Source organism: Chrysemys picta, chromosome 4 (genome assembly GCF_011386835.1).
Source record: "Chrysemys picta bellii isolate R12L10 chromosome 4, ASM1138683v2, whole genome shotgun sequence".
Classification (NCBI taxonomy): Eukaryota; Metazoa; Chordata; order Testudines; family Emydidae; genus Chrysemys; species Chrysemys picta.
The window spans coordinates 135,196,224-135,224,165 of record NC_088794.1 but is presented as its reverse complement, the minus strand read 5'-3'; the positions used below and the strand labels follow the sequence as shown (position 1 = coordinate 135,224,165).

At 45.0% G+C, this 27,942-nt stretch overlaps 1 protein-coding gene across 2 annotated transcripts in view; it reads left to right on the top strand.

Moving 5' to 3' along the window:
• The window catches only part of LOC101952813 (exocyst complex component 3-like protein 2), an 86,226-nt gene that overhangs the window by 4,856 nt on the left and 53,428 nt on the right, over positions 1 to 27,942 (top strand). The window contains exons 1-2 of one of the 2 annotated variants that reach the window (XM_065593656.1): positions 2,223 to 2,463; positions 5,044 to 5,155. The gene's annotated coding sequence lies outside the window, so the exon portion shown is untranslated. Of the gene's footprint in view, positions 1 to 2,222; positions 2,464 to 5,043; positions 5,156 to 27,942 lie in introns of those variants that run through there. The other variant, XM_065593657.1, reaches the window with a different exon arrangement.

Here is a 27,942-nt window from a genome sequence, read left to right as displayed (position 1 = left end):
GGGGAGGGGAGTACAGTCCCATTTTAAAATAATCCTTTCCTGGTCACCGGGAAAGAAAATGGTTAGTTGAATGAGTATGTAATTCCTTATGCCGTGTTGTCAGCTCCTTGCTAGTCACATGATTAGGGAGGAGCCAGTCTGGCTGTGATTCCAGAAACTCCAGCTCTCTCCTGAATTTCAGCTCAGAAAAACCCTCTCTGAATTGCTGCCTTTCTCACTTGCCCATCTCCTGGGGAGGAGCCGTTAGTCAGGGCTGCATCAGGAGACTGGCAGGGCTCTCCCCACCCCGCAGTCCACAGTAGCCAGAAGAGTTTTTGTATTGGCAACATTAATCACATGTGTGCATTCACACACGTGCGTGTGCATACACACAGGGAGTAAATGGGGGGGGGGAGTTCAAAAATCAACAGGCAGATCAAAAACCACTAAATAAATAAGTAAATATATATAATATAATTTTAAAAATGTTTTTGGGGCCAATCTCATGAATGTTGGAGGACTGACTCATGATTTTTGAACATTTGTGGTTGTCAAGAGTGCTTATTTCACTGTAGTGTGGGCTGTCTCAAGTCACCAGTAAATACCAATGGTGAGCTCTGTGATTGGGAAGGCTCCGTGGTGGTCGTCATCTGCCCTGAGGATAACACTTGGGCTTGCATCCCAGGTCTTACAGAACAATATTAATAATAAACATTTGATAAATGTTCCTGCGTTTTTGCAGACAACCAGTTTTGAGTATTACAGCGATTGCTGCTATCATAGAGGTCTGCTGAATATCTGAACCATGCAGAATGAAGAGATTCAAAGCCCATCTCTGCTCAAAATAACACATGTTGGCCTGTCTGGTGAGTTGGTGCAAAGGAGTAGCAGGAGAGGTGCCCACTTACTCCCTTGCACCAGTGCCCCATACCACTGCTTTCTGTGTGCAGGGGAACTGCTACTCCCCCCCCCTGTGCAGGTGGGCTCAGGCCTCTCAACACATCCAGTGGCACAGTAATGCTGGCGTGTTGGGAAGCATGTGCTGTGACGTGATCACCAGGTATATCTGCACTGCAGTTAGACACCTGCAGCTGGCCCACGACAGCTGACTCTGGCTCACAGAGCTTTGGCTAAGGGGCTGTTTAATTGGGTTGTACACACTTGGTCTGCGGGACCTTCCAGAGTCAGTGCAAAACCACACAGCCCCTTGCTTTGGGCTAGACTTCACACTGACCATTTGATCCCATCCTTAGGAAATGTTTCCAAAGGCTGTTCTGTAACTTAACTTAGGCTGTGGAGTGTTTACCTGATCTCTGTCCATTTACTTCTCATTGTTCTCTCAATATGCAAACAGAGTTGTGTGTACCATAGTAACACTTCCATTACTGTTGAGAGATCTGTGGAAAACCTGATCAAGGTTGAACTTTAATCTCTGTGCATATTGAGATATACTCGGGACTATGACTCTACAGCACAAGAGGGAGAGTACCAGCCTACTAACATTTATGAGAGAAGAGATGTTATAGTTATATACCACCCACCACAAACTCCTTTGTGTTCTGTATTGCACTGAGTGTGCTGGTACTTCTTAATAAATAACTAACCAATGGGCCAAATCCTTACCTCTTTACTCAGGACTGAATAAAGTCCTCAGCCTTTGGTCTATTCTAATAAAGAAGTGGGGTTGTGCTCCTAAATCCCTCAGGCATGTTTGACAGCCCTCCATAGATAATTGGGGAGGAACACTCATTTCTTACTACTTATATTGTGGTAAGTGCCTACGAGCCCCAGAATCCCATTGTACTAGACACTATACAAACACAGAACAGTTTGCAGGTTCTCATTAATGACCTATTTTTATTTCTGTCCTCTTCTCTGTGACATTTCTCAGACCCTGTCATCCGTGCCTCAGTAAATCAGGGAGCAAGTTGAACTGACTTGCATAGTTCAGAGCCACGAGAAAAGCATTTCTAAGCTAGACGATATTGCCATTCAGAGCAAAGGGGACAGTGCTCGAAAGTCTCTGCACTTTGACCAGAATATGAAATGCAGATGCTGCCTAAATGCCCTTGAGAATATTGCTCCACTTCTTGGCATTGGCCTGCTGTACTCTGAGTGGCCTTGAATGCTCTGTATTATGTACACTTCTCCCCCAGCCAAGCAAAACTATTTGCACAGCTGGCTTTGCAGCTACTATCTCAATGACATGCAGGCTGGTGAAGAAGGCAGAGTACTTGAATACGGTGTTGCGATAGGGAATGCCCCAGAGCAGTGTTTTCAATAACAGATTACACTTCACTTTGGCTTGGTATGACAGGCTGTAAAGACCCATCTGGAAGCTGGAAGAGAGGGTTAAATCTAGGGTGACCATATTTTCTCCAAAGGAAAAGAGGACACGTTGGGCTAGCACAGGGGTTGGCAACCTTTCAGAAGTGGTGTGCCAAGTCTTCATTTATTCATTCTAATTTAAGGTTTCGTGTGCCGGTAATACATTTTAACGTTTTTAGAAGGTCTTTTTCTATAAGTCTATAATATATAACTAAACTATTGTTGTATGTAAAGTAAATAAGGTTTTTAAAATGTTTAAGAAGCTTCATTTAAAATTGAATTAAGATACAGAGCCTCACAGACCGGTGGCCAGGACCCGGGCAGCGTGAGTGCCACTGAAAATCAGCTTGCGTGCCGCCTTTGGCACGCATGCCATAGGCTGCCTACCCCTGGGCTAGCACAAGCCCTGCCCCCCTCTGCGCGTGGGGCTGGCGTTGCTGCTAGTCCCCCACGTGAGGCTGGGGCTGGCATCACTGCTCACCTGAGCCTTGCCTGCCGCCTGCCCAAGCCCTACCTCACCCACACTGCATGGGGCTGGCATCGGTGCTCGCCCCCCACATGTTCCTCCTGATCAAGTCGGCAAGAGCAAACGGGACAAATGCTCACTTTTGCCAAAAAATGTCAGGATGGGTCTTAAAGGGACTGTCCTGGCCAAAATGGGATGTGTGGTCACCCTAGTTAAACCCCTTTCCCGGGGAACAGGAAGGACTAAGGACCTTTCTCTGAGTGCAGGGCCTTGCAGCTGTGGGGCATTAGTCAATCCCCTCTAGTTGTAGGAGGGAGCTGGGGGTTGAGTCTGAGAGAAAAAAGGAGGAAGGCTGGCTTAGAAGAGAGGTGAAGAACTAGGTTTTGTTTCCCCTCCTCTCCTCTAGAGCTTGGCTGAAGTGACCTACATAATTAGACTTTTTTTTTTCTTTTTTAACTTGGCTGATGAGGGCCATGCCTCCTAGCCTTGCCTTGGACTTGGCTGAAAAAAGCCCTATTGTGTCTAATTTGGGCCTTAGAGGGGTAGGACGTTCCTTATGTTTACTTTTCTATTTTACAGTAAAATGTACTATAAGTCTGCGAACTCAGCCTAGCGGTGCAGAATCCTTTCTTGTTCTAACTACCCTGCCCCACTACATTTAAAAAAAAAAAAAAGTAACTGTGGGTTACAGATGCCTTGATCTCTGCCTTCCTGTTCCATTGTTTCTGTTTTATGCCTAAGCCATTCCTAGCTAAGATGACCAGATGTCCTGTTTTTCTAGGGACAGTCCCGATATTCAGGGCTTTTTCTTATATCGGTGCCTATTACACCCCACCCACTGTCCCGATTTTCCACACTTGCTATCTGGTCACCCTATTTCTAGCAATCCCTGCTTTGGTAAAAATGATTGTTCTGTATTGTGTGGTTTGAAAGTTTAAGACTGAACATTAAAGATGGGCCTGATCTGAACACCCCTGAACTGTGAAATCAAGATCTCGATTTGTGGCTTGGGCCCATTTCTACTAAATGTTTGTAACATGGTACAGTAATTTCTGCAGCTAGAGGCTGTGTTTCTTGGCTCTGTCTGAGCTGCCTTTGGTGTTGGACTTTTTGTGGGGGAGAGGTGGCTTCATACCATGTTTGTGGCTTCTGGGGTCAGCAGAACCAGTTTGGCTCCTGGTGTGTTAGTCCTGTAGCAGTTCTAAGTGATGCCCATCTGCTTATGGCTCCAAGAGGCTGTTCTGGGCCTAGGGAATAGCGGAATGCAGATGTCACCTGGCTGTGCCCCTTTTCCCTTGGCCTGCCCACTATGCCAATGGCTATGAGGGGCAGTGGTGTACAGCCATTGCACTAGCTTTGGTCACTTTTGAAAATTTGGGCCTAAGTGGGTTGCCTAAAGTGACAGAACACAGGAAAAAACAACAACCCGCCTATCCTAGCTCCAGCAGTCCTGTGTCTTAATCAAATCCTTCCCAAATTTCCATTGATCTTAATTGTGGAGCTTCAAAGGTGCTGACAAGTTTTGGCAACCCTAGACAACTTTCCAATTTTTTAAAACTGGACACAACAGTCTCCCTGCTCACACACTCCCCTGTCCTCCCCCCCCGAGCTGGGCTGGGAGCTGAAGCAGAGCCTGTCCATGAGATGCAGGTAGGAGTTGGCCCTGACTGAGAAGGGGCTGGCGCAGGTTGATGACAAAGGTGGGGGTGTTTCTGCAGCAGGTGGGGAGCAGAGAGGAGGGTGGAAAATAGGATGCGATCCAAACACAATCCCGTGATGTGGATTGGCACCCACCTGGCTCACAGCCGTGCTGCCCCCAGCTCTCTGCAAGTGCCCTACTGTGGTCACACATGCTGCGGAGGGCACTGCCTTCCTCCCCTGGTTCTGGCACCCCTTTGGGCAGTAACCAGACTTTTGGTGTCCAGTCAGTACTTCTGACCAGATACTGTACAGGTCCCCTTTCAACTGAACTTTCTGGTCAAAATCTGGACACCAGGCAACCCTATCTACTAGACAGATCCGCAGTTACTGTGACTAGGAATTATCTTTTCTTCGCTATAGTTTTCCCATGAAAATAAACTAATGAGACTCTTCTCTTCAGGCTCTACTTTTTTACCCTTGCTGTCATCTCCTTTTTCTCATTCCTGCTTCCCCTCCTTCTCCCTAAGATAAGTACAAGTGCTGTTTGGAAACTAGGTAGTTGTATTTATTTCTCTGGTCTTGCTCTCCAAACACGAGCACAGCTCACATATATCTTATCAATTTAACAGGCTGTATCTGATGTCCTGGAAACTGGAGTGAGTGCATTATCGTAGCATTCAGAAGGCAGCACAATGAGTTGTGTGATCTGGGGGTGTGTCTACATGTGCTTACAATAAACTGGTAAGTCTGACTTTGGATGCATGTAAATAAGTCCCCAATCCACCAAAGGCTGCATATAGAATTCGGTTATGTGCAAAATGAAGCAAAAACCAAAACTAGACACATAAAATGTTAATAGACATAAAGAGTTAAATGAGAACTTGAATGGGAGTTGCAGATGCTCAGCTCACCTCATGTATCTATGGCTTAGGTAGCAGTGAATTATTACTTTTACATTCAAGAGATGCACATTTTTTTCTTTCAGATTTTTTCCTATATTTTTTTCTATTTCTTTAACTTTTGGGTGTGAGAGAATGTTAGTAACACTCCAGGATAATATTCTGTGTACAATACCTTCAGATATCCAATAACTAAGCTATGTGCTTATGCATAATTGCAGATGTTTACTCTGAGATACCAGATACCTACCAATGTACTTTCCTGTGTGAGCAGATCAAATAAACATGAATAAATAGTTTTTAAAGAGTCTTGGGGCTTGTCTACACTACAGGTTATATTGGTATAACTTATGTGAATAAGCCACTTCCATGAGTGATGTAAATTACACTGACCTATGCACTGGTGTGGACAGTGCTATGTTGGTGGGAGAGCTTCTAACACGAACACAGCTACTACCTCTCAGGGAGGTGGTTTTTAGGAGAGCTCTTGTCTGCATAGAGTGTTTTCACCAGGTGCACAACAACAGTGCAGCTGCACCAGTGCAGCTGTGCCACTCTAGCACTTCTAGTGTAGACTAGCCTTTGGTAATATGGTGGTGGTGTTATTGTAATGGATTAGGTTAAACCTTGTGAAAGGTTGGATTAAATTTTGTTGTTATGGGTTAGGTGTAACCATCTCCCTCCATTCAGGATAAATATAAAGATGTCATTGTAATCATGTGGTTGAAACAGTTAAATGGCATTCATCCCAAACACGGGCCCATATATCTCCAGCCAAAACAAAGTCCTATCCAAGGCCACTCAGGACTTTGAACTATGCGGATGGCTGCTTGTCTGGGTGGTGTTTGGGTAAAGGTTGTGTGTGTTTGTGCCCACATTGCTCACAATGCATGAACACAGAGTGGTGGCTGCAAAAGCAGGCTTGGAAATGCCTGCAAAGAAATTGTCTCCTGATATTTGATCAGTACTATGTTCAGAGAAATAGAAATTTATGTATAATCTTTGTAAACAGACAAGATTGAATTAAGGAAAACACATGGTACTATTATCAATATCTTCTCCTAACTGGAACAACCTGCAACACCCCAAATTTTGCTACCTGCTGGGGTCAAAAGTGTTTATTATTTGGATTATGGTAGCACTTAGGAACCCCAGTCTTGGGCCAGGATCCCATTGTGGTAGGTGCTGTACAAACAGAGCAAAAAGGCCCTGCTCCAAACAGAGTACTGCCCTAACTTGTGCCTGATTGCCTATGATTAAGATTCTGTCACAGGTATTTTTTTAGTAAAAGTCAGGGACAGATTGCGGGCAATAAATAAAAATTCACAGAAGCCTGTGACCTGTGCCTGACTTACTAAAAATACTTGGGGTGAGAGGGAAGGGGGAAAAGAGTGCTTCCGGGGCTTGCAGCTGCTCCAGCCCCAAGGGGACTGACTCTACCCCAGGCACTACTTTGGTGGCTGGACACCACTACTCTGGCAGGCCTGGGGCCGGCCACCAGTCAGCTGTTCCAGGACCACTGCTCCAGCAGCTCTGGGGCTGAGAGTTGCTCCACCTCTGCCCCCAGAAGTCACGGAAGTCCTGAAAAGTTACAGAATCCATGACCTCCATGACAGAATCGTATCCTTGCCCAAGACCTGTATGGGCCTTGCAGCAGCTGGAAAATACCCAGGACTGCATCCCTACACTTCATGCTGGAATGCCCTCTGCCTGCCCCTGCAACTTACCCTGCACTGCAGGCTCTTGATGATGGAAAGCAGAGTTGGCTGTTCACCTGGTGAGGAGGGCCTTCTGTGCAGGGAGTGTTCTCTGGAGGTACTGCAGGTGAACATGAATGAGGTCCCATGGGAGCACTCCTGGTAGGAAGTTCTGTGTCTGGTAATAAATGTCTGTGGGATCAGATCCTTGCTGAGTATCAATAAATGGTTTGCAGTGGTTATGGGATATAACTTACATCATGTACATTTCATGTTACTAAAGTGTCATGTTAAATAAAACATTAGCCCCACTGAAAAGGGCACTGGATCTTAATTTCATGCTAAGGACAAGAAAACAAATGAGTGTTTAGAGCATGCAAGGAATGCAGAATCAGCCTGATCTGTTTCAGTCCTACCTCCTAGGATGTCTGGACCTGAATCTGCTCTCACTTACACCCGTTTTACACTGGTATGACCAGTGATTACAGTAGATTGGAAACAGGCTGGGGGACCCTCAGTGTACCAGCCGAGGAGCAGGTGTGCCTGTGGAGGGACCATTGCTTACTCAAGCCAAGGGGAGGAGGAGGAGCAGTGCATTCCCCTCTTCCTCTCTTACATGAACCTCTGGGGGTAACTTCATGAACTTCAGTATAGTTACTCCTGATGTGAGAGCAGAATCAGAATAGACCTTTTTGCGGTACTACTGGTAATTTGGCTCACATTACACTTCCGCTTCTGAGTTTCCTTATGGTTCCTGTAACCTGGCATATTCTGAAATTTCCCAATGGCTTGGGAAGGTCCCGTATAGTGTGACGTAGTAAGGAACTCAAAGACAAGGCCATTGTGGAGAAGTTCAATGAATTCTTTGCATCAATCTTCACTGCAGAGGGTGTGAGGGAGGGAGATTCCCACACCCGAGCCATTCTTTTTAGGTGACACATCTGAGGAACTGCCCCAGATTGAGGTTTCCATGGAGGAGATTTTGAAACAAATTGATCAATTAAACAGTAATAAGTCCCCAAAGCCAGATGGTATTTACCCAAGAGTTCTGAAGAAACTCAGATATGAAATTAGTATGTTACCTATTGCTTAAATAAGCCCCCATACCAGATGACTGGAGGACGGCTAATGTAATGCTGATTTTTAAAATCCCGAGGCGACGCTGGCAATTGCAGGCCAGTAGGCCTAATTTCAGTACCTGGCAAATAGGTTGGAACTATAGTAAAGCACAGAATTATCAGACACATAGATGAACATGATACATTGGGGCAGAGGCAACCTGGCTTTTGTAAAAGGAAATCATGCCTCACCAATCTATTAGAATTCTTTGAGGGAGTCAGCACACATGTGGACAAGGGTGATCCAGTGGCTATTGTATGCTTGGACTTTCAGAAAGCCTCTGACAAGGTCCCACACAAAAGGCTCTTAAACAAAGTAAGCAGTCATGTGTTAAGAGGGTAGGTCCTCTCATGGATCAGTAACTGTTTAAAATATAGGAAACCAAGAATAAGAATAAATGGTCAGCTTTCACAATGGAAAGAGATAAATAGCAGTGGCCCACAAGGATATGTACTAGGACCAGTGATGTTCAACATAATCATAAATGATCTGGAAAAGGGGGAAAAATAGTGAGGTGACAAAGTTTGCAGATTTTACTAAATTACTCAAGATGGTTAAGTCCAAAACTGGCTGGGAAGAGTTACAAAGGGATCTCACAAAACTGGGTGATTGGGCAACAAAAATGGCAAATGAAATTCAATATTGATAGATGTGAAGTAATGTACATCGGAAAACATAATCCCAACTATACATACAAAATGATGTGTTCTAAATTAGCTGTTACCACTCAAGAAAGAGATCTTGGAGTCATTGTGGATAACATCTGCTCAATGTGCAGTGGCAATCAAAAAAGCAAACAGAAGTTTAGGAAACATTAAGAAAGGGATATCATAAGGCCACTATATTAAATCCAAGGTACACCACACCTTGAATACTGCATGCATTTCTGGTCACCCACTCATCAAAAAAGATATTAAAATTGGAAAAAGTACAGAGAACGGCAACAAAAATGCTTAGGGATATGGAACAACTTCTATATTGGGAGAGGTTAAAAAGACAGACTGTTCAGCTTAGCAAAGAGACGACTAAGGAGGGCTTTGAGAGAGGTGTATAAAATCATGAATAGCGTGGAGAAAGTGATTAAGGAAGTGTTATTTACCCCTTCACATAACACAAGAACCAGGAGTCACTCAATGAAATGAACAGGCAGCAGGTTTCAAACAAATAAGGAAGAACTTCAAATAATGCACAGTCAACCTGTGGAACTGGCTGCCAGTAGATGTTGTGAAGGCCAAAAGTATAACCAGGTTCAAAAAAGAATTAGATAATTTCATGGAGGATAGGTCCATCAATGGCTCTTAGCCAAGATGGTCAGGGACACAATCCTATGCTCTTGATGTCCCTATACCTCTGACTGCCAGATGCTAGGCCTGAATAAAAGGGGATGGATTACTTGATAATTGCCCTGTTCTGGTCCTTCCCTCTGAAGCATCTGGCACCAGCTGCTGTCAGAAGACTGGATAATGGGCTAGGTGGACCATTGGTCTGACCCAGCATAGCCATCCTTATGTTCTTATGGTTTGGCACCAATGTGTGTAATCCTTGCTGCTTGTTTTCAGTTATCTTTGAAGTGTCAGATTGTTGTTTTTAGTGGCAAATTGGTAAATATCTACATCAATGTGACTCCCACAATAATTGTTTTGTTTTTTATGTGTTTACTCCAAAAAAGATGGCTACAGAAATACTCAGTACAATTCATGCTTGTCTCATACCATTAATGCTAGCTTTGCTCCAGTATGGATTCTCTGGCCAGTGTAGATGGACTTTGTTTTCTTGAGATCAATGTTATAATATTGTGCCATAATCTATGTAGGCAGTAGTGTAGCACAGCTTAGCTTACCCAGTTTTTGTACCTCTCAAAGTTCCCAGATTGTGTGGAACAGCACACATTTCAGCAAGCTTGGTGGAGATGTCCCATCACCCTGCTACACACCCAAGCTATCCTGCTTCTTGCTCACCAGCCACCTGACACATACAGCTGGTTTCTGAAACCATTTTGCTATGTGTTCAACTTGACAGACCATATCACTGTATCTTCCCACTCCTTTTAAGCCTAGTCATACAGGATTATAAGTGCTTGCCCTGAGCCCAGCACACAGCTTGCAAGGCTCCTCCTTGCATAGCTCTACCTACTGCACACATCTATTGCCTGCCATTGCAGGGCCTAGACTGCCTATTCTGCAATGTGGAATGCTGCTAATTAATGCAGTTGTATTCATCTTTGTTCAGGGTGAGCAGGAACTAAACTGCAAATACAATTAGGCCACTGAGATCAATCATTTTTCTCCCAAAAAGGACATAGGTCATTCCAGAAGTTTGCCATGTTCTTGACTGCTCAGAGCTAGGACAAGAGAACGGGATGAGCTTGGTGGAAGGATAGAGGACATGGGGGTGGGGGGTGGGAGGATGATTGGGGTTGCTTGGAAGAACACAATGTCAGGAAAACATCAAGAGCTCTTGACTCTTCTTTGATCTGTACAGGGCTGATTAGGCAATTGGTTCTCAACAGATAGTAAATTATAGTACTACTAGTATCTTGATGCTACTTTGGCCTTGCATCTCTTTCTACAATACACTTGACTAGCAGTGCCCATTAACTTGCCTTGAACGTGCTCTGAGTTTTCAGGTCAAAATGTTGGGCTTAGAGTATCTTTTCATTTTGTTTTTTATTACAATTTCTATTTGAGCTTCTATGTTTGCTTTAAACATCAGTTATGCAGCCTGAAAGAAAATGGCATTGTTTGTAGCCAATGCATATCACATTTGTATTTTGCAGTGTATTTTTCCTCTTTATTTGTACATAACAAGATTCAGATGCTACAGTGGTAAAAGCCACATTTTGATTTCTATGACTTCCCCTTACATCTTTTTTTCAGTTGTGATGAGCGTACAGAGGTCATGATGTCTCTTTGTAGGGGACCCTGCAACCATGAGGCACCCCATGGTGGTAGTCGGTGGTGCTGGAACTAGAGGTACTGGGGGTGACACCACACCCCCTGGCTTGAAGTAGTAATAATAAACACAAGATGCATAGTTTCCATCAGCACCTCCACTATAAAAATTGTTCCAGCATCCCTGGTAATAGTGCCTTAGGGTGAGGCCCTACAAACAAGACACCTGTGTGGGGACTTCCTTCCAATTTTCCTGCTAACAGCTGAGGGAATCAGGTGCAGCTGATCCTGGTTAGGCTCAGTACCTTAAAAAGCCAGGACAAGGAACTCTGAGGGGAAAAAGGGGTCTTGTTCATATCTTGTTCAGTTTTTTATCATTTGGAATGTAGAGTGTTAAGCTGCTTGATGGGGAATATAGAGATTTTATTGCCTTGTGTTATTTTGGTTGCAGTGGATGAGTTGCAGGGACAAAAACCAAAACCTTCTGAAAATAAACCTGAAACCATAAACAGGGTTTTTGTTGCTAAACTTGGAACTCTTGCTGGGTTTCATTCAGCTGCAGAGACCCAGCTTCTGCCTTGTGCAGCAGGTCTAGAAGATCTGAGTGTGGATTCTGCAGTCTTAAAGTGTCCTCTGGTATGTTTTTGTCATAGATCCTTCTATCACATGCTGCTTCCTGGTTCATCACCACCTACATCTGTAAGCCTGCCTTTTTACTTCCTGTCAGTATCCCTGTCTAGTCTTATTTGCTCACCTGCAACTGTACTCTGCTTTGTCAGAGGGCCAACACGTCTTGTCAGCAAGGTTTCTTCATTCAGTCGTCTGGCAGAAGAGTAAGGGGTCTCAGTAATCAAATGTGAAACTGAAAAACACAAACAATACAGGCAGTAAAATATTCAGCATTCATTTTTTGTGCTCATAAACAAAAGTCAGACCATCACACAGCTTTCTAAAAATAACAGCTGTGGCAAGTGTTTCAACAGAAAAATGAGACCTAGTTTGTGTGCTACCCACACATAAGAAAGGAGCTTGTGAGGGGAAAACCCATTTGTCTGATGTGGTGTTTGAATCCAGTCAACCAAATCTGAGTTTCAAAGCAGCTAATTGGATTTTAATACCATCGGTGCCTCACCTGCCTCTGCTTTGCTAAAACTTCCAGTAAGTCTCAGTGATGAGACTGTGAAGAATGTCTTTCCAACTGAACGCACTGGGTACGTGTCTTATCACTGACCCTGATCATTTGTATGTGCAAGTGCAGCTTGTGTCCTGAAATCAGTGGGGGTTTGCCATGACCAGAGTCCTTTATAGATCCAGGATCTAGCCCTTAGGGAGGAAACTGCTGGTGTAGTGGGGGCTACAGTTACTGTTAAAAAAAGAAATCTTATCCCATCGTAGTCATTGTACTTTAAAATGGGTACGTTACACAGGGCTGGCTCTGGCTTTCTGTCTGCCCCAAGCGGCCAGAACAGCAAAGCGCCAAAAAAAAAAAAACCTGCGGCGTGGCCGGAGCCAGGGTGCAGGGGGACTCTCTGCCCTGCAGATGTGTGCCGGCTAGTGGGGGGAGGGAGCGGGGGGAGAGAGAGAAGGGGGCAGCCAGGGCTTCAGTGGGGCGCTGCCACGTGCCCCCTCCCGCCGTGCCCCCTGCTCGGAGGGCTCCGCACCACTCCGGTCGGCTGGGAGGGAAGGACATGGGCTGCCCTGCCGGGCTTGCTGCAAGGCGCTCCCGTCCTCCATGCTGCTGCCCCCTACTGGGCGGCTGGAGCAGAACAAAAAAAAAGCGGCCATGCCGCCCTAGGATTGGGTGGAATGCCGCCTCCTATAAGCTGCCACCCCAAGCACCAGCTTGCTCGGCTGATGCCTGGAGTTGGCCCTGACTTTACAACATTAAAGTGTACGGTACACAGAGTAAGGACAGAAGAACTTTGCTATTCTATAGTGCCTTTCATTTCAGGAAATCAAAGTGCTTTACAAGTATGAATTAAACCTCACAACCCAAATGCATAAGAGTTAATAAGAATGGTTATAATACTCATCTTCCAGATGGGTGAACTGAAGCACAAAGAGGAACTGATTTGCCCAGGACCATAGAATGAGTCAGTGGCAGAAACAGCAAGAGAACCAAGGAGTCCTGGCTCCTAGTCAACTGTCAGACCATTTACAGAAAATCCAATTTGCCATATGGCAAAGTTTTTCACACTGTTTATTCCAAGGAGGCATAGTGCTGGAAACTGCCTTGTTTGCTTAGTGGGGACAAATTGCAAAAACAGTCTTGTCAGACTCTGAAATGAAAGCTAGTGCAGTGAGTGTTGCATTTTATGTGGATATTTGAGAATCTGTTACATGACTAATGAATATTGTTGCTTCTCTTAAAACTATAGCCTCATTTTCTTTCTATGATAAGCTTTCAGGCAATACTTGAATTCCTGACTCTCTGAACAGCCTCAATTGCTGGGAAACATTGTCATTCAGGCAGCGAATCTAGGTCAGCTGCTCCTAGGACTAGAACATTGAACAAAATGTACAGGCCTTGGGCACACTATGGGGATTTTTGTTTTGCTCATTATGAGCTCATAAATTTGACATCTAATTTGTGGCATGCAGCTATTGCTTTCTATGACCAGGATGGACTTAGGCGTTGCAGACTTGATGGACCACAACAGAAAATCAGTGATATGATGCAATGATAACTGTGGATTTATACATTCATAGCAAAGTCAGCATGTTCATTTTAAGCAGGGAAATACTGTAATGTGCTGCACAAGGTCTGTATTTAGGAGTGTGATGTGTAAAGGGGCTTCAGTTCAGCCTCTTGCATGGAAAGCCACAAGCCTTAGGCCTGGTCTACACTACGAGTTCAGGTCGACTTTAGCAGCATTAAATCGAATTAAGCCTGGACATGTTCACACGACGAAGCCCTTTCTTTCGACTTAAGGGGCCCTTTAAACCGGTTTCTTTACTCCACCTCCGACGAGGGGATTAGCGATAAAATTGGCCTTAGCGGGTTGGAATTGGGGTAGTGTGGACGGAATTCAACGTTATTGGCCTCCGGGAGCTATCCCACAGTGCTTCATTGTGACAGCTCTGGACAGCACTCTCAACTCAGATGCACTGAGCAGGTAGACAGGAAAAGCCCTGCGAACGTTTGAATTTCATTTCCTGTTTGCCCAGCGTGGAGAGCACAGGTGACCACGCAGAGCTCATCAGCACAAGTAACCGTGATGGAGTCCCAGGATCGCAAAAGAGCTCCAGCATGGACCGAACGGGAGGTACGGGATCTGCTCGCCATATGGGGAGATGAATCAGTGCTAGCTGAACTCCGTAGCAGTAAACGAAATGGCAAAATATTAGAAAAGGTCTCCAAGGCCATGAAGGACAGAGGCCATAACAGGGACGCACAGCAGTGCCGCGTGAAAATTAAGGAGCTAAGGCAAGCCTACCACAAAGCCTGAGAGGCAAACAGAAGGTCCGGGGCAGAGCCGCAAACATGCCGCTTCTACGCGGAGCTGCATGCCATGCTAGGGGGTGCAGCCACCACTACCCCAACCGTGTGCTATGACTCTGTCACTGGAGAAACACACAGGGAAGAGGGTTCGGGGTACGAGGAAGAGGAGGATGAAGATAATGTAGATAGCTCACAGAAGCAAGGAGGCGGAGAAACCAGTTTCCCCAACAGCCAGGATATGTTTATCACCCTGTACCTGGAGCCAGTAACCCCCAAACTCACCCAAGGCGTGCTCCCAGACCCTGAGGGCACACAGGGGACCTCTGGTGAGTGTACCTTTGTAAATATTACACATGGTTTAAAAGCAAGTGTGTTTAATGATTAATGATTAATTTGCCCTGGCAATTGCGGCCAGTACAGCTACTGGAAAAGTCTGTTAACGTGTATGGGGATGGAGCGGAAATCCTCCAGGGACATCTCCAGAAAGCTCTCCTTCATGTACTCCCAAAGCCTTTGCGAAAGGTTTCTGAGGAGGGATGCCTTATCCCGTCTGCCATGGTAGGACACTTTACCATGGTAGGACACTTTACCACGCCAGGCCAGTAGCATGTAGTCTGGAATCATTGCATAACAAAGCATGGCAGCGTATGGTCCTGGTGTTTGCTGGCATGCAGACAACATCCATTCCTTATCGCTCTTTGTTATCCTCAGGAGAGTGATATCATTCACGGTCACCTGGTTGAAATGGGGTGATTTTATTAAGGGGACATTCAGAGGTGCCCGTTCCTGCTTGGCTGAACAGAAACGTTCCCCGCTGTTAGCCACGCGGTGGGGGGGAGGGGTGAAGTGATCATCCCCAATAATTGGGTGTGGGAGACGGGGGGGTTACTTGGGTTTGTGCTGCATGTTAACCCGGGAACCGCAGACCCTCCTTTTACATTGCAAACCCATTTTAAATGGCCAACTCAACAGGTGCTTGGTATGGGAAATGAGGGCGCTACTGTTTGAAACCATTCCCACATGTTAAGAAGGTTTAAAAAAGCCAAAAGACTGTGGCTTACCATGGCTGCCTGCAAGTCGAAATCTGTTGCCTGGCACTGTGTGAGTGATCTCTCACACCAAACCGGCAGGCCCTCAGTATAAGAGGAAAAATGCGACCTTGTAACGAAAGCACATGTGCTGTGTAATGTGAACAGCAAAATGTAACGTGAAAGAGTGTACCCATTGTTCTCTAAAATGTGTCTTTTTTAACCACCTCTCCCTTCTCCTCCACCAGCTGCAAATGTTTCTCCTTCACAGAGGCTAGTGAAGATTAGAAGGAGAAAATGGCAGACTCGGGATGACATGTTCACGGAGCTCCAGATGTCCTCCCACGCTGAAAGAGCACAGCAGAATGCGTGGAGGCAGTCAATGTCAGACTACAGAAAAGCACAATATGAACGAGAGGAGAGGTGGCGGGCTGAATCGCGGGATGAACAGAGCAAGTGGCGGGCTCAAGATGATAGGTGGCGTCAGCTTGCAGACAGAAGGCAAGAGTCGATGCTCCGTCTGCTGGAGCATCAAACTGATATGCTCCAGCATATGGTTGAGCTGCAGGAAAGGCAGCAGGAGCAAAGACCGCCGCTACAGCCCCTGTGTAACCAACAGCCCTCCTCCCCAAGTTCCATAGCCTCCTCACCCAGACGCCCAAGAACACGGTGGGGGGGCCTCCGGCCACCCAGTCACTCCACCCCAGATGATTGCCCGAGCATCAGAAGGCTGGCCTTCAATAAGAGTTAAAGTTTTAAACTGCAGTGTGTCCTTTTCCTTCCCTCCTCCCCCACCCATCCCGGGCTACGTTGGCAATTATCCCCCTAGTTGTGTGATGAATTAATAAAGAATGCATGAATGTGAAGTAACAATGACTTTATTGCCTCTGCAAGCAGTGCTCGAAGGCGGAGGGGAGGGTGGGGTGGTTGGTTTACAGGGAAGTAGAGTGAACCGGGTGGGGGGGTGGGACAGAGGGTTCATCAAGGAGAAACAAACAGAAGTTTCACACCGTAGTCTGGCCAGTCACAAAACTCGTTTTCAAAGCTTCTCTGATGCGCACCGCGCCCTGCTGTGCTCTTCTAACCGCCCTGGTGTCTGGCTGCGCGTAATCAGCGGCCAGGTGATGTGCCTCAACCTCCCACCCCTCCATAAATGTCTCCCCCTTACTCTCACAGATATTGTGGAGCGCACAGCAAGCAGCAATAACAATGGGGATATTCTTTTCGCTGAGGTCTGAGCGAGTCAGTAAGCTGCGCCAGCGCGCTTTTAAACATCCAAATGCACATTCCACCACCATTTGGCACTTGCTCAGCCTGTAGTTGAACAGGTCCTGACTACTGTCCAGGCTGCCTGTGTATGGTTTCATGAGCCATGGCATTAAGGGGTAGGCTGGGTCCCCAGGTGCCCATTATTGACAGCCACTGCAGTACGACGACGACGGATACCAGTCGTAATATACCATCTTCTACCAAAAGGCAAGGTGCTGCTGCTATGTGCAATGCAGCCCCACATCTGCCAGCACCCAGATCGCCGATGAAGGCTACCAGTCATACTGCACCATCTACTGCCAAAAGGCAATTAGCTGCTGCTGTGTAGCAATGCAGTACCACATCTGCCGGCACCCAGAGGACATATGGTGATGCTGAGCTGAGCGGGCTCCATGCTTGGCGTGGTATGTTGTTTGCACAGGTAACCCAGGTAAAAAGGCGTGAATCGATTGTCTGCCGATGCTCTGACGGAGCGGGAGGTGCCTGATGACATGTACCCAGAACCTCCTGCGACACTGTTTTGCATCATTCAGGCATTGGGATCTCAACCCAGAATTCCAATGGGTGGTGGAGACTGCGGGAACTGTGGGATAGCTACCCATAGTGCAACGCTCCGGAAGTCGACGCTAGCCTCGGTACTGTGGACGCGGTCCGCCGACTTCATGCACTTAGAGCATTTTATGTGGGGACACACACAATCGGCTGTATACAACCGATTTCTATAAAACCGGCTTCTATAAATTCGACCTAATTTCGTAGTGTAGACATACCCTTAGTTAGCTCGAGTACAACTATACGAGGGCTCAGAGGGAGAAAATTGCAATGACTGTGAAAATGAACCTAAAATAACTTTTCTCTACGTACCATAATTTCAAATTTGATATTATAGGATCTTCCAGGTGCAGGGGTCAGATTTTCAGAATTAACCAGCACCCTCAATTGGGTCTAGATTTTCAAAAGAGATCAGCATGGTAGGTGTATAGCTCTTCTAAAAATCTGGCCAGGAGTGTCACATTGGGAGCTGCTGAGTGTTTCTGAAAATCTGTCTCTTATAGGCGTCTCTAAGTGGGAGCTGAGCTCTTTTCTTACCTGGCCACAATTGTGGGTGCTCGCCATGGAAAATCTGGCCCACGATATATATATTGGTTCCATTGGAAAGATAGGGTTGTCTGTTTCCTAAAGCTCCTATTTCCCAGCCCTGTTGATTTCTGAGATACCTGATCTTACCTCTGCACTCATGACAGCTTTAAACTCTGACTGTCCCCAAGGACTAGAAATGGATGAGTTCTGATCCTGAGTTAATGCTTAGTTGTGTAGCACTCCTGTATGACAGCTTGCAAGCTAGCCTGAAAAACAATTTGTAGTTATGACTTGTAGCCTCCAGGTGGTGCTTAGCAGATGTGCCTGTGAAGAGAGAGAAATGCAGTGACAAGGAAATGTTGGTGATTAAAAATTAAAGAAGCACTGGCCCCTTGTGGCAGCAGAAGAAAACACGCAAACAGTTTTGGAAACCATAATGTGAGTTGTCAGTCCTGACTCTATATACTTGGCCATATTGAGCTACAGCTGTGATATTCAGGAAGTTTGTTACAGGGCTTGCAAAATTAAACCTGAATTATTTATTGCAATAGGTGGCATATGAAAAATGTGCAAGAGGAGTTCTATCTATCCAAATAGGGCTAAAAAGACAGGTTAAACTGTTATATTGAGCACAAATGGACGCTGTACACTATTAAAACATGCTTTATTTTAAAAAGTGCAGGCTAGTTCACTGAGCCATTTAAAAGGAGAAATAGTGATAGGGTTAACATGTTATTAATATCTTTAACAAATGGTACCCATTTATAATAAAAATACATTTACATTACAAGGGACCCTAATCCATGTTTTAGTTTTACCCTGGTAAACTTCTACAGATAGAGCTCTCATTAGGATAACTCTAACGATAACATTCCTAACACTTACTAAGGTGGAAACTAGAAACCTTGTTAACCTCTTCTCAAAGGCTACATCTACACTACAGGGGGGGGTCGATTTAAGATACGCAAATTCAGCTACGTGAATAGCGTAGCTGAATTCGACGTATCGCAGCCGACTTACCCCACTGTGAGGACGGTGGCAAAATCGACCTCTGCGGCTTCCTGTCGACGGCGCTTACTCCCACCTCCGCTGGTGGAGTAAGAGCGTCGATTCAGGGATCAATTGTCGCGTCCCATCGGGACGCGATAAATCGATCCCCGAGAGGTCGATTTCTACCTGCCGATTCAAGCGGGTAGTGTAGACCCAGCCAAAGTTAATTGGCTCTGGGTTGCTTGCCCTCCAGGGATGCTATCCAGACTGACACTGCCATAGTCTTCTGGGGATGCAGCATAAAAGCTGCTCTGTTATATTCCAGCAACATATGCTCCTAGTAGCATTCTGAGGCCAACTGAGATTTGCCCCTTTCCTTTCTGCTGAAGGAACCCATGTGAGCTCTGGAAAGAGGCGGAGGTGATGCTGAATGAGTGCAGGAAATAGCAGGATACAGGGGGTGAAAAGCTCACTTTCATGATCTCTCCTTCCTCAGGCTCTGCTTTCCTGCTCCTTTTAGCCTAGCCCAGTAGGCTATTCTTTTCCCTGGCAGAGGAGTCTTTTGAACCTCTTGCACACTGGTAAGTGTAGTATGGATACATTGTCCTTTGGTTTGGCTGGAGGCATGTATAGTGTGGTGCAAGGTTAGACCTTGGGTTTGGCTACATGGACACTTAGTTTGCAGCAAACTAGGGTGTAAATCTACCACTCACTAGCCAGGTGGACCCTAAAAATTCCATAGTGCACTTTGACCTACTATGCTTTGAAACCGGAGTAGATTAAAGCACACTAGGGAACTTTTAGTGCACAACAGCAGGGTCCATACAGATACGTGTTTGGCAGCAGGCTAGCTCGGGGTAGATGTACATCCCAATTTGCCATGAACTAAGTATTTGGTAGATAATCCCTGAATCTTGTCACATGGTTCCCACCCACAATTGTGGAGGTATTGGAGAAGCACATCCTCCAGAAGATCGGGTCTATCATTAGCAGGACATTCTTTGCAACCATTACTTATTCCATGTCCATTCATCTCCCTGATCACTCCTCATCTGTGAAGACTCTTGTGCACCTAATGGAATGAAATATCCATTCTCCCTTAAACAGCCTATATTTCTAACTGTGCTGGGCAGTAGAATCCAATTTGGGGCTTTTGCTAAACTGCACCATTTTGAGGAATTCATTGATTTGGGTCCTCCATCCAGCTGATGCATTTGGAACACAGAAATGTCATTTTCCTTACTACAGCTCAGAAGAACCCTCCCCCCTGGTGTCTGTCTGGTGCTCCTGAGTTCCTAGCTTACCACATCATTGCAAAGACCATGTTTACTTTATATCAAATGTGCTGGAGTGCTTTCAAGGTTGTAATTCACTTTAGGAGCTGTGCTGGCATCTGAGAGCACCATGGGAGGGGTGTATCACTGATAGGGAGAATCCAAGGTGACTTTGTGCCGTCTTGTTATTTCAGGGACCACTATTTATATTGCTAGGGCTAAACTGCATCTTTAAGTCACTACATGCATTAAAGGTAGCCGCTGTGCTCAGGCGGCAGCAGCAGCTCCCAGGGGAATTTTAGTAGAGGTAGACACAATGCCTCCTGAGTGCTGGGAGAATGTGCCAAATAATGGCATCTTACGCCCTTTAACAGGGTGCGCTGTGTACTTTTCCTGCCCTGAGCCAGTTCTGCTGGCCAGTATCATATACCTGTGGAACCACAGTGCTGCCTTTTATTCCACCCTTCCCAACCCGTAAGTAGTTTTTTAATGCCCACCAGTGGTGTAAGGACCAAGACCGCTTCAGGCTTCTGTGGCACTTCTGCACCTGTGCAGGGCTAAACACAATCTGGCTCCCCTAACATGACCTTCAGAGATATTAAACCTGATTGATTTACCTTGAAATATTTTATTTAAAAAAAAAAAAAAGCATTGACTTAGACCAAGCATTCAGTGTGTGCTTTCTGAGGAACCTGTTAAGTTCCTTAGCTATGGTGTATGTATGACACCCCTTTGCTTGCATGAATTCTTGCAGAGAGAAATCTTTCTCTTGCCCTGAAAAATAGGAGGAAGCTGAAATTGCTTCAATAGTCTTTTGTTAATGCTGGAGACCTGCTGTGTGAGATCAGTGAAAGGGTATTTCTGATTCCGTATCTTGGTTTGCTTCCTGAGATAACTGTAACCTTTACAATGAATCCATGCTGTTTGAATTAGTGAGAGGGCAAGATACAGATATTTCCATTACAACTTCTAAAAGTCCTGGCTCAGGCCCTATTTCCATACATCTTTGTAACTTAGGTGTTTTTTATTCTTTGTTTTTAAACAGTGAACTTACACACTCAAGATCTTTGTTTCTTCTAGAGCAATACAGAATGAGACAACTAAAATGTTTTCAAAGGAGCAATAAACTAGGTTACTAACTAAATGAAAATTGATGTCAGTTTAAAGTCATTTCCTCATTTAAAAAAAAAAGAAGAAAATATGGACTATGTGAATTGCCTACTGTAGCACGGTGGGCGCTCACTGCCACAGCACCTCCTGCTGGTCAGTCCAGGAATTAGCTCATCCAGCCTCAGAGCGCCTCCTGCTGGCTGGTGTCTCCCTACCAGTACCTGCTTTTTCCTGATCTCCACCACTGCACTTTAGGCCCCACACCCATCCCAGACCCCCGTGCCCCGTACCTTGGGGTGCTGCCCCACAGCAGTGTCCCCACACTCTGGGTCTCCCCTCCCAGGGGAACCCCCACCCCCTATGCCCACCTTGCCTCAGTGGCTACTGCCAGTCATCATCTAGCCCCCTTTCTCTGGGGCAAACTGTAGTCAGTATGGCCACTCATCATTGGCAACGGGGTTGGACCTGCTGCCTTTCTAGCCCCAGCTGTCTCCCTGATTGGGTCCAGTCAAAATTGAAATGTTTCCATTTTCTTTTTTAACCTTTGCTTAGTACAAACTAAGTTAAATTTCAAAATGAAAAGTCGTTTAAAAGAAAAAAGTGAAAACTTTTCATTTTGAAAATGTTCAATTGTCCCATTCTGATAATTTCAGAAGTGGGTTCCCGCCCTACCCCAACATTTTTGCAAGTTGGGAAATTTATCAAACCCAACTGCGATGTTTCTCAGAGCATCCAGGGCTGTGAGTCACCTTGTTGCCACTTGCCTTCAGCATGAGGGAGTCTTGTCTGTGCCAGCTAAGTGTTAGCTCCCCCCCCAACACAACCAGCCACTCCAGGACTCTCCTCTGGGCTATGCTAGCCCTGCCTTTGCCCTGCAGGTTGACAAAAAACACACCCCAGCTCCTGTGTGGCTTCAAAGTGACCCTTTGTGGTGTCCAGCCCCAATCACTGGATACCCACAGAAATCCCAGCTCCTCTATCCCCAAAGAAACAGTGTATCCCAGTGTCTCTCACACAGCACTTGAGTTTGATTATAGGAGAAGAAAAGGACATTTATTTTAAAAAGAACAGAGATCCAACAAGAAACAAGTGTGAGCGATGGAAACAAATGGTTATATGTAAAACAAAATCATAACACGCTTGCTAGAGCCTAAACTTAACTCGCAAGGTATGCTCCCATCTAAAGAAGTTTATCTTACCCAAAATTCTTTCCAGCATTTTCAGCCAAGCCTGGCTGAGATCCCTTTTTCATGAAGCAAAATCCACTGTCATTTTACTTCCGCAGGGAGAGACGCTTGGTGTTCAGCTGTACCCCAGATAGTTTCCAAAGTTGATTGACTTTTCTCCTAAAATGACCCCTGCTGTTTTAGATTTTTTTCTGCAGGCCCCCGCAATCTGTTGATTGGCATTTTGCTCAGACTGTAAATGGTCAACTATTGTGAACTATACAATACTTAATTTGCACATGACCTGCCAGAGAGAGAGAAGCCTCCCTTTCTCCTGACACCAGTATGTGACTAACCACCTTTTGGTGACCTGCCTTAACTCTCAAATCTGAAGAACATGATATATATATATAGACACACACACACAATCACTCCTTACACATGGGGGAAGGGATAGCTCAGTGGTTTGAGCACTGGCCTGCTAAACCCCAGGTTGAGAACTCAATCCTTGAGGGGGCCATTTAGGGATCTGGGGCAAAAACCTGTCTGGGGATTGGTCCTGCTTTGAGCAGGGAGTTGGACTAGGTGACCTTCTGAGGTCCCTTCCAACCCTGGCATTCTATGATTACACTGCTTTACAGCCAAAATGGTTCTGAAATAAATGTTGTCAAACTTTACTAATTCTGGGTCACTGAGAACGAAAATGATGCTTAAAATAGTTGATTGGCTCTAGTTTTCAAGATATGCTATTGGGTCAGTATATACGACCCTTGACTTGGGAATGGCGGAGGATAAGTGAGTTATAAAGGGAAGGGATCTCAATTTAAATCAGAAATGACTAAAATACATCTTTGACTGGATCTATGAATAAATCTATGACTGGGTTTGGACAGTACTTGCTTTTTAGGCAAAACAACGAATGATGCAATCTGAAGCTGGTATTGCGTCATACATAATGTGAATTGCATCATGTTATTCCTAGAAGTCGTGGATGATGCAATCATAACGAAGCTTACATCACTCTGCTGAACAAATTGCCCTATATCAGCTCTAGAAATCAGACAGTGTCGTGCTCTCTTATTTGTCAGTGTTTGATTTTGCAAAGGGACACGTTTCTGTTTAGCCAAAGTGAGCAGAGATGCCTCGGACTTGTGTGAACAGTGCAGATAACTTCTGCTATGTTTGTGGTGAAGTGACTTTTGCATCACAAAAGCGCAGTATAACCACTATGGTTAAGAAAGCCTATCACCTTTATTTTGGCTGCAAAATTGGAGATCAGGACAAGAGGTGGGCCTCACACATGTGCTGCAACACTTGTGCAACAAATCTTCACCAGTGGTTGAACAGGAAAAGGAATGCCTTTTGCAGTGCCAGTGCAGTCCCTATGCCTTTTGCAGTGCCAATGATTTGAAGATTGCCAACAGATCATACCAGCAATTGTTACTTCTGCATGGTGCCTCCAGTTGGGAAAGGTGTGTCAAAGAAGAAAAAGTGGACGGTGCATTATCCAAACATTCCATCAGCTATACTCCCAGTACCCCATGGAGAAGAACTGCCGGTTCCTGATGCACCAGAATCATTCTCACTTGAGTCAGATGAGGAAGAGGATGAAACTTCTGGTCCTGAACCATCAATGTCACAGGACCCACATTTTCTCCCATCCTTCTCCTCTGAACCACACCTCATAACACAAGGTGAACTGAATGACCTTGTCAGGGATTTGGAACTACCCAAGAGTAAGGCAGAGCTGTTGGGCTCCAGACTACAGCAGTGGAATCTCCTGGCAGGTGATGTTAGGGTTTCCATGTTCCGTGACCATCAAAAGGATCTTGTCCCATTCTTCTTCATGGAAGGTGATCTTGTAGCCTGCAACAACATTGATGGTGTGATGGCAGCCCTCAACATCGTTCACGATCCAGATGAGTGGAGACTGTTCATTGATTCATCGAAGACGAGTCTTAAAGCTGTTTTACTGCATAATGGCAATGTTTTGCCATCAATTCCAGTTGGTCATGCAGTCCATATGAAGGAAACCTATGACAACATGAAACAACTTTTGAGGTGCATAAACTATGACCAACATCAGTGGCAGCTTTGTGGCAATTTGAAGATTGTTGTTCTCTTGCTTGGTCTGCAGACTGGATACACAAAGTACTGCTGTTTTCTCTGTCAATGGGATAGTCGTGCAAGAGATTCCCACTACATCAAGAAAGATTGGCCACTCCGACAGTCATTGGAGCCTGGGAGGAAAAGTGTTCAGCATCCACCACTTGTTGAATCAAGGAAGATTTTGTTACCACCCTTACACATCAAGCTAGGTCTGATGAAGAACTTTGTCAAGGCCATTGACAAAACACAAGCAGCTTTCAAGTACCTCTGTGGAAAATTTCCAAGGTTAAGGGAAGCTAAGATAAAGGAAGGTGTCTTTGTTGGTCCTCAGATTCGTGAACTTCTTCGAGGTGATGCATTTGACCATGCACTGCGTGGCAAGGAAAAGACAGCATGGAAAGCCTTCCAGTTAGTGGCAATAAATTTTCTCGGAAACAACAAGGCAGACAACTACAGGTTGTTGGTGGAAAACCTCCTCAAGGCATACAAAAGCTTTGGTTGCAACATGTCACTAAAGATACATTTTTTGCACTCTCATCTAGATTTTTTTCCACCGAACTGCAGAGCAGTGAGCGACGAGCACGGTGAGCGATTTCACCAGGACATTGCAACAATGGAGAAACGCTATCAGGGCAAATGGAGCCCATCAATGCTTGCAGACTATTGCTGGACAGTGACAAGAGATGCTCCATTTAATGAATACAAGAGACAAGCCAAGAAGCGCCGAGTAGACACTGAATAGGACTAAACTATGTACATAATAGTTTTTTGCCTTTTGTTTCATAATACATTTTATTTATATAACCCTTTTGCTGATTTTTAAAGTGTTACATAAACAGGACAGGTGAAATATTATCATGTAAAGCAACCATAAACACATGAAAAGGCCTAGGTTTACAATTTATGATTAAAACTCTACTATCTACACAATATACATAGACATAAAATGTAAAAACTTAAATATCTTAGAAACAGTAGCCAATCAGTTGTTTTAATTGTCATAGTTGAATTCAGCACATCAAAATACATAATAAATAGCACATTTTATCTCTGAAGCAGACGACTTCTCAAAAATTGTAGACCAGTGTTATCACATACATGTCACAATGATTGTGATAACCAATGTGACACAGGCTTTCATTAGAGAGCATACATGACCTTCTTTGGTGAAACTACTCTGTAGATCCCAGACTCAGGGGATCTCTGTCACCTTTATTCACCCCTGTGCCTTCTGCCAGTTGGCACAAAGAGGTCCCTGGGTCACACTGACCCTTTCTCACAAAGTTTCAGTTTTGATGACTCTGCATTTTTCCATGAAAAAAAAAAGTTTAAGTGAGAAATTCCCAACCAGCTTTAGCTGCTTTGCTTCCTCTGTGACATTCCATCATTCACCTTGGTGCGATTTCAGTGCTAACATAGAACTCCAGCCCCACTGGACCCTGGCAAGCATCTGTTGAGGGATAGGAGAAAGTGGAGAGGTCAAGTCAATGACACTTTTTTGGATCAATATTTGCATTGCTTATTTAAAGAAGTTTAAATAACCCAACAGGATAGTAGAAAACAATACTCTACTTCACATAGCATTGTACACGACTAGTACTGCGTAACTAACAAAATAAACTCTTGTGTAGGAACATCACAAAACCTAGTAATTCTACTTGTGCTGTAGAACTAAAGAAAGAAGTACAAATCTAAAGAGAAGTATGCCTCGCTAATGATTTGCATAATTATTTCTTTGATCATTGACCTTTCTACTTACGAGTGAAGTAACACTTTTCTGTGAGTACATGGTGTAGTTTTGAAAAATGGTTTTGCATTAGTTTACATTCTAACTTGCTGCATCATTTGCTGTATTGTCCCCCGAATATTTTGTCACCACAATTAATATTTTTTCTGTCACGTATTCGTGCATTTTGTTCAAAGTGGTGGTGACGTCAGTTTGTTTTGAAATCAAGCAAAAGGGGCAAGATATCCCTCTCTGGATATCTTGAATCCAGCTACCCTGGCAGCATTCATGTACAAGTTATATAGCAGCTTCCATTGAACAAACAATGTCCATTGTATATTCATCGTTGTCTTTACATAACCGATCCCCGTCTCTACAAAATGAGGTGGGGCACCATTAAATTGCTGCAGTTGGAATATTAATTGCTGCAGTTGGAATCTTACAAAGGCATTGCATTGGAAGAGAAGTGCAGATAGTCTGACTTCCTCTGATTAGTATCTAAACCCAATGACTAAATTATTGCTCAAGTTAGCCATACAATCCATTTATTATAAAGAGTTTTTGTACACAGGCAAAAAACGGGAAACTGCTAGATACCAAGGTTAAGTCTAAGATGACTAGAGGAACTCTGCAGGGAATTTATTTGAAATATTTTGTTTAAAAAAAGTCCCTAAAGATAAAGGGGTTACACAGTGTTGGAAAATGGCAAGAGTACCAAGCCTTGGCCACATCCAAGCAGCACGGGGCTGTTGCTGCTGTGCTACAAGATGCAGGGAACCCCTTTAGGCTGGGGACATTTGCTTTTTTCAGTGTCCAGAATCGCGTAAAGGGGCCAGGGCAGAATGGAAAACCCCCTCCCCCCCCCGCCCGCCCGGTTTGGTAGAGAGAATAGATAATGTTTTCACCCTTTGCACTATGGATAAAATAGTGCTAGAGATCTAATCCGATGTCTGAAGCAAAGAGTTCCAGTTCAGTGCAGGATTAGAGTTGGTAGGCCAGGCCGCAGCCTGGAAGAAAGAAGAACAGGAGGACTTGTGGCACCTTAGAGACTAACAAATTTATTAGAGCATAAGCTTTCGTGGACTACAGCCCACTTCCTGTAGTCCACGAAAGCTTATGCTCTAATAAATTTGTTAGTCTCTAAGGTGCCACAAGTCCTCCTGTTCTTCTTTTTGCGGATACAGACTAACACGGCTGCTATTCTGAAGCCTGGAAGAAGTGAGCTTTGAGGAGGAAGAAGCTGGTCATTTGGCACATGAGATCAGGGAGACTGTAAAGAAACAGAATTACATTTATTGGAGTATTTTCTTCTGATCAGTTTTCTACTGTCATTCCATCCACTGCTATGGTTGATCTTTTGTGACGACAGCCTCTGATGGCTGTGGAAGATGGGAGCAGGGAATGCAGTAAAAGCAGTGCCCCTTTGGGGGTTCACCCAGACCTATAAAAGGTCATGTCACCACTGTAACCCTGGGTGCTTCTGTGCTGCTTTGGCTCAGAGCTCTGACACCAGCAGCCTGCTACAGTGCAATGGTTTCACCCTGGCTTTCACCAGTCTGGTTACTGCTTGCAGGGTGACGCCAACAGCCGTTCCAGTCCTGAGCTTCTTCAAAACCATCTCCCCTGCAGTGTCCAGTCCCTCTCACTCTAGCACTCACAACACCATCTCAAGTTGACTGCTCCTTTAAAGAGACAGTACACATCACCAGCCTGTTAGTTTGGCTGAGG